The sequence below is a fragment of the Leptidea sinapis genome, chromosome 27 (assembly GCF_905404315.1).
Source record: "Leptidea sinapis chromosome 27, ilLepSina1.1, whole genome shotgun sequence".
NCBI lineage: Eukaryota > Metazoa > Arthropoda > Insecta > Lepidoptera > Pieridae > Leptidea > Leptidea sinapis.
The window spans coordinates 6831308-6842330 of record NC_066291.1 but is presented as its reverse complement, the minus strand read 5'-3'; positions in this window follow the sequence as shown (position 1 = coordinate 6842330).

Genomic DNA, 11023 nt, shown 5'->3' with positions numbered 1-11023 from the left:
AGCTAAGAGAATATTGTAACAAACTGACATTATAATCCCTAATTCACAACAAAAACCACAGAAAGTCAATAATCTAAGTGGGTACAATACGCTCCACAAGTCTAGTTACTGCATTTACACAAGCATTTCCAATTTATATTTCCTTCTATAAAACAACATGGCTTCAATCAACGTTTGACTCACAGCCTTTGATATACCAAGATCTAATTCACATTAATTCAGTATTGAAAAGCTAGATTAAATATTTAGACTAAATTTGATATTCGTTGCAACTCACTTGAAATTTTTATTCAAACAAAACTAATCTTTTAACTATATTTACAATACTATGCTTACATTAAAATAAAACTATCATTACGGGGAAGCGTACCAAGAATACTGGCAGCATTTCCGCGTTGGATAGCTAGGCTGATCCGTTGAACGAAATAAATGAAAGCGCTTGGGTTTCCCTTTCCGCGAAGATAGTACTTTGTACAATCTCCGCGCCTCTGGGCCCCACGGGCCTAGTGTCACCGACATATTTGCGCCGCTAGCTGTCTTCGGCAGTCGAAGCAGCAGTTCGTAACTTGATCATAAAAAGAAGCCAGATTGTCGACGCGAGTAATTTTTGTAAATAAAAATAAGTTTATATTAAATATGTTTTTAACGATTTTCTTACGATTGTTGTGTCTTTAACTGACGTTATTATTAACATGTAAGTAGAATTTATTTAATGACAATATAACATTGCATGTAACTATTTTGAAATACTTAATATTATTCCAGGTAGCGTAAACTGTCACTAAGATGTATTTTTTTATGTAAATAAGGGACAAGACGATCTTAACGTGCAGCTGATGGTAATTGATACGCCCTGCCCATTACAATGCTGTGCCGCTCAGGATTCCTGAAAAACCCAAAAATTCTCAGTGCTAGTACAAGCTACGGTATCCTTCAGACCGAAACACAGTAATGTTTATACATTACTACTTCAGGCAGAAATAGGCGCCGTTGTACCCATAATCTAGCAGGCATCCTGTGCAATGGAGCCTCCCAGTGGTATTTTTGCGCGTTGGTTAGCTGATGATGATATCGGTACAGAAGTAGCAAAAGTTTTATTAAGACGTGTTTATAATAGTTTACCAGGAACGTACACCGGGTACAAAATTAAGATAATTTTTGCTTTAACGAAAACAAATACATCGATATCTGTTGTGGCTTAGTTTCCTATTTACTCTATGGCTGCACGTAGATTTTGAGGATCGCGTAGAGACCGCAGCTCCCAGACATGGATTATTGGATCTTCTGCTAACTAGATATCTCAGTGTAACCAGGTCTCCTTTGATGTCCCTTTTGGGACGTTTTGAAAGTTTGTAAGTTAGACATTTTGAAGAAAGTTATGACATGATATATACAATTATGATATATACAAGTTCTTATGTGCGTCTATAATTATATCGTATAATATTGGCAACAGCGCGCATGAAAGCTAATTCCATGGTATATTCCACAGGACGAACCTCCCTCCACGCACCCAGGTAGTGAAGGTGACATTTAAGTTTCTGGTGTCTAGTGTTAATTATCATAGAATGTCTTCTATATTCTGTATGTCATACAGTAAAGCGACATTTTTACGCAGGACCAAATAATCAATCCGTTTACTGACAGATGTCAGGTACATTTTAATTTATAACCGTGACAGCTTGCTGTGGCAATCAGGCACATCGAAATACCTGCGTTTAACTGCATTACCTGCGTGCCCAGAAATCGGTCTCTGTAGATAATATTTTACACCACATTGCGGAGATGGGTGAAGAATGCATATGCGTCGAGCAGCTCATACAGCGACATGAAACATCCTTTAATTCTTTTAAAGTCACGATACCTACCCAGAAACTTGAAATCTTTTTGGATGGGAAGTTTTGGCCTGCTGGGTTGGTATATAGACGGTTCAAAGAGCGATATACGAAGACCGCCGCTAAATATGATCGATAATGTTAGTACAGTATTACCTACAAACTAACTTAATACGTATGGTTTCGTTTAATTGTAAAAGCATTAAGCGTTCCATAGAAGCTGTGAGAAAAATTTGTAAAACCGCTGATATTATAGCGCTTCAGGAGACATGGCTTCTCCAGCACGACCTCGACTTTATACATCAGATAGATGATAATTTTGCATCATTCTCGAAGTCATCCGTGGACTCCTCAGCTGGGATATTGCGTGGACGTCCCTACGGAGGTTTAACTATCATGTGGCGTAAGTCTCTTTTTAATAATGTAACTGTAGTGGATTGTGAGAGTGATAGGTTGGCGGCTGTCAAAATTAGTTCTGTGGATCGCCATTTATTACTATTTAACGTATATATGCCTATTGATATAGAAGATAATTTGCCAGAGTTCACGGATATTCTTAGTAGGATGAGTGCAGTGATTGAAGAATGTGGGATTGAGACCGTATTTATGCTCGGTGACTACAACGCGCACCCCTCAGCTAGATTCGGCAGAGAGATGCTGTCATTTTGTGAGGAGCAAACATGGGTTTGTGCGGATATAGATGCATTAGGAGCAGACTCGGGAACATTTTCCTTCCTTAGTGAGTCTCATGGAACGACCAAGTGGCTGGATCATTGCCTGACAACTATTGCTGCACAAAATACAGTTGTATGTGTGTATGTGGATAACAGTGTTGGTTGGTCTGATCATTTCCCACTGTTTGTTAACTGTGATATTAAGCTTATAACTAAAAAAGTAGATAGTAAGGAATGTAATAATGATAATTCAAATAAGGACGTCAGATGGGGACAGAGAAATGCAGATGAAATAAATATGTATACTAATCTATGTACTGAAAATCTTAATAAGTTACTTGACTCTAGTCACTATAATGCAAACAATTTATAAAGCTCTAAGGGTGTTTTAGATTTTATTAATAATTTTTACAATGATGTAATTGGTATTTTAAAATATACAGCTATAAATAGTAAATATTTGAGATCTGGTGTGCACAAATCCCGCCATAAAAAACAAGTAGTGGGCTGGAATCATCACGTAAAAGATAGTTATCAAACTGCAAGATTGTTTTTTAAGTTTTGGGTAGACTGTGGTAGGCCTAGTAGTGGAGAAATATATAATGATATGGCGAAGACCCGCGCTATATTTAAAAAGAAATTAAAGTGGTGCCTGAATAATGAGGAATCTATAAAAATGGACATTTTAGCGACGCATAGAGCTGACAAAAATTTTACACAGTTTTGGAAAGCTACTAAGTCATTAAATAAAAAAGAAAGTAGGCCACTAAATGTCAGTAACGTACAGGATAGCACGGAGATAGCCAACTTGTTCGCAAAACATTTCTCCGTGAAACCATTAGACGTGGCGCATGTGACTGACTCCCAGCCATTGACACCATCGTCTGAAATAGTAAACTTTAGTCCAACAATTATATTCCGAACGATTAAAGATATGAAATGCGGTAAGTCACCAGGCCATGATGGTCTGGGTGTTGAGCACATGCTCTACGCTGGAAACAAATTGTATGAGGCCCTCTCAACGCTATTTAATATGTGTATTAAATATGGCTATCTTCCTGCAGATATGTTAAAGACAGTAGTGGTTCCTGTGCCGAAAAACAAGACGGGTGACATGTCCAATATAATATATAATATAATATAACTATAGGCCTATTTCACTTGGGACAATTGCTGGTAAGGTACTTGAGCGGTTGTTGCAGCCTGAACTGATGAAGAATATACGGATTAATGATTCTCAGTTTGGTTTTCGTCCCGGTCTCTCTACAGACTCGGCAATTCTGTCTCTAAAGCATGCCGTGAATTATTATAAAAGTCGTGAAACATCAATCTATGCGTGTTTTCTGGATCTGAGTCGCGCATTTGATCTTGTTAATTATAATATATTATGGAGAAAAATGCGTGATTCAAACGTCCACAGCGGTATTGTCGTGCTGATGAGATATTGGTACGAGAATCAAACGAACATTGTGCGTTGGGGCGACACAGCCTCTAGTGAGTTTAGATTAGAGTGTGGTGTACGTCAGGGGGGGCCAACCTCTCCAGACCTGTTTAATCTTTACGTTATTGACCTTATTGGGGAGCTGACTGGTACTGGCATCGGTTGTCATATTGACGGAGTTTGTTTTAACAACTTAAGCTACGCTGATGACATGGTGCTACTTAGCCCCTAAATAAACTGTCTTCGTAAATTAGTATCGATTTGCGAAAGTTACGCCTTAAGACATGGATTAAAATACAATGTACGCAAATCAGAAATATTGATCTTTATAGCTGGTAAAGGTCCGGAGAGGATACCACCAGTTTTATTAGATGGGACACCAGTTCGGGTTGTGCAACAGTTCAGGTATCTCGGACACATGTTGACGGGGTCCCTCAGCAACGACCTTGACATAGAGCGAGAGCGAAGGTCACTGGCAATAAGGTGCAACATGATCGCTCGCCGATTTTCTCGGTGCACTGAGGATGTTAAAGTTACGTTGTTTAATGCGTACTGTATGAGTGTTTATACTTCACAATTATGGATCAACTACACCAAAAGATCCTTTAACATCCTCAGGGTTCACTATAATGATGCCCTTCGCATTTTATTAAAAATGCCGAGGTATTGTAGCGCGTCGGGCATGTTCGCCGACGCTGGAGTCCCGGACTACTACGCTGTTATACGGAATAGAATAGCGGGTTTCTGGGAAACCGTCCGTTATTCTAATAATAAGATGATTAAGGTTGTCGCTGAGGCATCCATTGACAATGTGTTTTACAAACACTGGCTAAGGGTACACCAGATCCCTAACGTAAAATGACTATTTATTTTTATTTATTTTGAAGTGACTTTAATTTTATATTAATTAATTATCTTCATACATATTCTATTTATAATTTTAAAATATTTTGACTACCTACTTATATGTAAACATGTTTTCTATGGGTCCCTGACCTGCAATAAAATAATTTTATTTATTTATTAATTATGCTGTTGCTATCTGCTCTGCTTCTTGCTTCTAGGGAGTTGTATCCATGACACCCAAGAAGAAAAGCGGTGAGGTAAAGAAAAGGATAGTACTTGTTACTTCTTTTATACCTGTGCCTGAGGATGGTTTTCTTCACTTTAAGCGAGTTCCCGACTCAAGAATTGGATTCCATTTTATTCTGTACTAGGGCTTTGTTGAGCAATTTCAAAGAATGCTCTTATGGCAGATTTTGATAATCTTTTACTACGAATCCCATTCGTTGAAATGTTTCCTAATCCAACCCTGAGACGTATGTGGTCCTGTAAATTAATCTTTACCGTTGGGTCGACCTTAATCTAACTTTCCGTTAAGATTAAGTTTTGGGGGTTATTTTAAATTGATGGATTTAAGTATTTGTGTATCGTTAAATTTCTTAATTACAATTGATTGGGGATTTCATCCTTCCGAAAGTATGAAATTTAGAAAAACTTCAATTCCATTTTGTTTCTCATGTTCCATAGACGATGAAGTGCAAGAAGATAAAGTTTTAGTTAACTGCGTGTACAACACACCTGGTATTAAGAAAGACACCAAATAGGTCATTGAAGATTAGGATTATAACCCTTGAATCATGCTTGACCGCCTGCTATACAAACGTCTGTGGCTCCGATCGATAAGCTGCTGGCGATCTCTTAAGTAGTCTACGATTAGGCGCAATAATCTGTGGGCAAAACTTATCGCACAATGATTCGCTAGTAAGATATCATTGTTAAAACTCCTCAAGGCTTTCTATAAACTTTACCTACTATAATCTGACACCGTGGGATAGCCGTCGACCGTCGGTAAATGTCTATCATTGCTAAGAGGCTGTACTTTTCTTTTGCCGTATGCACTAGGGATATTTTGATAATTTGAAAGAAATAACATTCAAAACGAACTTGTGTACTCTTCATATACTTACATTCTGTAGTGACAAGCATCTGTTGATTTGGCTAGTATAGTAGCAGTGACAGTTCAAACGTACTGACAATGACAGATCCTTGTCACTGACAGAGACATCGACAGATCATTCTTTTTCGCACATTTTATATTGGATTGATTCGAGGTTAACACGAACGGACGTGTTTTTTTTCTTTAAAATATATTAAGAAGAATCAAGAATATCTTTGCTTTATATCTGAGTAAGAGGAATAATACTACACTTGGAACCATCTTTATTCTATATGCAAATAGTCATTAATTTTGTAATACATTTTATTTAAAAGATGATCGTGTCGTTTTCGCCTAAATTGTACTATGCTTGGTGTGTTTTTAATCACTTCTGGAAGATTGTTTGTTTGACGTTTTTATTGCCATGCGCTTTTAGAAAAAAAAAAGAGTGTGTGTACTTATGTACACGCGTTAGAGGTTATACTTTGGCGTATGGAAAAATAAATCAAAATTTTAACAAATAGTTAAGATCAAAGATAGTATAAGCACTCAGCATTTAAGGTTAATATAAACAAGTAAGTATAGAAAATTACTAATTTTTTTTAATTTATACATAAAATTTGTTAATATACTAGAAATAAAACAAAATAAAGTAAATAAATTATACATACCGACAATTAACCTCAAATCTATAAATGCACTCAAAACAGTTTATTCAAATCAGTTTTATCACTAATATTCAATATATAATCTAATAAATTATGAGTAAATACTATCACCGTCGTATATGAAATTGATTTAATAAAAACACCAAAATAATATTTATTTATTCACACTGTTTAATTTTACTGTTACGAAACAAATATAAAAACACTAGAATATACAACTTGAACATAGTTATCGATTTTCATTCCACCTAGAACTAACTTCACGATGTAGAATACAGGTGTCGGTGTGCGCGCGCATCGTAAAAATTCACTCTCATAATTTTTCTCCATCGCGCCAAAATAAGTATTACTTCAAAAAAATCTTTTTCTGGCTTGATACTAGGTTTCATCTCATTAGTAAAGAATAATCCTGGGTATTTTTTAAACTAATTAACATATTTCTAGTGTATGGGCAAAGGAAGTATGCTGTGATAAAGCTTATCATCATATTCATTTATCATATTCGTCCCACAGATAGACCTCAGGCTTTTTATCTTATAAATACTTTATCAGAGATACCAGACCATAATTATGAGCAGTATTTGATTTTAATGCCGGTAAAAGGTTGCTAGTATTGCCTTTTGCTCCATTACTTCGCATTTTTGTGGTTTTATTAATATAAGTTTCTTGCTTGATTGCTTGAAATTAATTTATCAACAGATATCAAATTAAAATATTTTTATTCAAAATAGGATTCAAAATCACTTATTCAACGTCAAAATCTACCACCCTTTCAAAAGAGACTGCCTCAGACCTGAGAAGAATGGGCGCAAGAAACTCAGCGGGCTTTTTTTATATAAAAATATGGATTACAATGTGATATCGTACAATAAACATTTATAATTAAAGAGCCTGAGGGTGTTCGCTTTATTCCCAGTCCGTGGTGTCATTAAGAAAATCGTTTATGCTATAGTAACCTTTCCCACACAAACGGTTTTTAACAGTTCTTTTAAATTTCGTAACACATTTGGACATTTTCTGGGATCATATTGTAGAAGCATATACATCGCCCAACAAAAGACTTACTAACTGGACCCAACCGAGTAGTAGGTATAACAAGTTTATGTTTGTTCCTCGTGTTAACATTATGAATGTCACAGTTTCTAGAAAATTCCTCAATGTGCTTATGTATATACAGATCAGTGACCATATTTGTTGTGTTATTAGCTATAGAATCTTGCTTTATGGACTTCATATTATTTAATAATGGTGACAGAATGTCTTGCAGCTGTTTTAATTTTTCCTGATTTGTCCCTTTAATTAACTGTTCTTTGGGGTGTCGAGTTTGTTGATCGTACTTCATTATTTTGACTTTAATTGGAGTGCCTGTTTTTATGACCAAATCTTAAATAGAATTAATTTTACTTTCCTAAATGATATATCATGGCAACCACTCCTTAATGTGTCGAATTAACTAGAAGATTGTCATGAATAACTATTAGGAAGTCATAGTGTTATTTAGTTGTCACAGATGATCATGTATAGTGTAACAATTCTCAAGGTATCGGCAAAATAAGTTAGGAGGAGGAATAATGTCTGTGTTAACTCTTAGCACAATTTGACCACTAATGTGCGACTAACTCCACTGGAATATGTTCAACTTTAGCCTAGACGATCAAGAACATACAGTAAGTTCCAATCCACTCTATTTGTGTTCATCTCCTAAGGGTTAAGGCTCCAGCTCGTGGGTTGCCGTTTTAAAGCCTCCATCCACGGTATCCAGTATCAAAATTTTCAATATTCGAATTTAGTTTCTATTAATACTACTTAATATTTAACTTCTTCAGGCTCTATAATTCGCCTAATTCAAATAAAATTTAATAAATAATTTGAAACAGACAATAATCTTAATGTGTTCAAAAAATAAGCGTTACTCGAAATAAATTTGTATGGAACGCCACGAGTGTTGAATATTGACTGCGAGGTATCTGATAAAGCTGTAGACGTAACCAACATTGTAACAATATTTGGATAAGCTTCAGCTGGCTCTTATCAGCAAGGCTAGGGCCTGTATTGTAGCCTACTCCAAAATTTAATATAATTTTTTTCCAATTGCCAATTCGTATCATCTTTTTATAATACAAATGTTATCAATCTGTGGTGTCGTGGTAATACAACTAACGGACCACAATCGATCAAACTATCAATACCCGCCCACTTCCAATTGATGGAGTCAGTCTAGTTTTACTCGCCCTGTCAATCATTGTAACGTAATAACAATGAAAATATATTTGAGAGCAAATATAACGGTTTTTGCTTAAACGCTTCAAACATATCTGTTTGGCTAGGAATTAGATCGGCTCCTTGCCAGTACCGACTTACGTAGTAGCTACGGACCCTCCAATGTTTTCAATGAGCTTTCTTCCACGTACTACAAAACTGTGGAATGAATTTCCTTGTGCGGTGTTTCCGGGACTACATGGGTACCTTCAAAAAAAGCGCGTACACCTTACCTTTTAAAGGCCGGCAACGCTCCTGTGATTCCTATTGTGTTGTAAGAGAATGTGGGCGGCGGTGATCACTTAACACCAGGTGACCCGTACGCTCGTTTCTAAACATTGATGTTAGATGTACATGCCTTTAATATTATTCTAATGAATCTACGCTCGTCACCAATTGGTGTCAGAATAGAAACAATGAATAAAGAATTTGGTCGATGCTTTATTTTATGAATATTGGCTTAGTTACAGTTGTATCGTGATTGCAAAAGATTTTATTATTAACTAGCTGACCCAACAGACGTTGTTCTGTACATAATAAATAAAATACTGTTTTTCATGTATTTGTCAATAATATAATTCACAACATCAAGAATTATTTCGTAAAATATTTTATCAACAGCCATGCTTTAAAGAATTTAATATTATTCTATTAAATATTCTAAAACAGTTAGCTTATTGCCAACATTAAAACACACAATGTTCTAATAACCATTACATCATCCAAACGAGTGTTGTGATGAAATTCAGTACAACAGTATATCATTTGTTTTCATAATAACACTCCTTTAGATAATATTATGGTTACTAGGACTGGCTTTTTTAATGTTAGCAGTAAGCTAACTGTTTCAGAATCTTTAATAGAGGATTTAAAGCATGGGTGTATATAAAGTCTTGTAGATAATTAGGTATTAAAACACTCATGTGTTACTATTATCACATTAAGCTTCGCCACATTGTTTTAATACCCCTTATTACACAACAGTTGTATAAATAACTAATGCTCCCTGTTGTTATAATGAAATTAATTACAGCCTGCGTGCGTCAATAAATTCTCTCATAGAAAACATGTCCATACAAAACAAATATTAGAAATAAAAATAATTATTGGTCCTAACTCGAACTAATCCCCATTAAAATCCGTTTATTAGTTTAGGAGTTCACTGGAAACAAACATCAGGACACTGGATTTATATATATAAAGACCCTATTGCGTGATAATATTGAAGAATCATATTCCATCATAAACATATTATGTTCGTGTTGGTCTCAACAGGATCCAGCGCGAAACAACTGAACAAGCAACCTGGATTACTTACTAAGTCGACAAAATAAGGCGTGATCTCAAAACAGGAGGAGGATTTTGTTTTATTTAATATGTTTGTTACCTCAGAACTTACGATTAATTTATTTCAGAGATCATTTTATTTTAAATTAATAAATTAGATTGTATAAAATGCACAGGTATTTTGTATACTTTTTAGAGCATTTGTTTTGGAATAGTTTTTTTTAAGTGGGTTGTTTTTTGTTAAAATTATGAAACAAACGAAGTCAGGAAGATACGTCTATCTTACCAGAAGAAAATCTACCTGAGGAGAGTTTCAAAATACCCCAAAAATCAATAGAACGCTTGTGTCATGTTGCAATGCAACACCAAACGTAAGCATATTGCAATTTGATTACAGACAGTTTGAAATTCTGCCACCGATCGCAACCTTACTGTAAGTCATTAAGGAGTTTCATTGATCCTCATATTCGACTACGACAATTACTTGACCATAACTACGTTACGATAGATGACTTTAATATCCTAAAAGCATAAAAAAGATTCCGCTGAGTATCGTTAAGTTGCTCCTAAGAATTGAAGAGTTCCGTTACTTTATCATGGATTCCATAATGAGAACCCAACGAAACTCTCACCAAACTGCCTTTGAAGTATATCCTTTCCAATAAAAAAAGAATAATCGAAAACGGTTAGCGCCATATTGAGTAATTCGTAAATTTGTCGTACAAACTTATAGCAAATTTAAGATTTTTATGGTTTTCTCATGGATGCCATTGTCAGATCTGGACCACACGGGAAGCACCAGCGTTATAATAAAAAAAGAATTATCAAAATCGGTTCACCCAGTTTTGAGGTAACAAACATAAAAAATACACAAATAAAATTTGAAAAACAACAAAACTTTATGAACGATGCGGGATTCG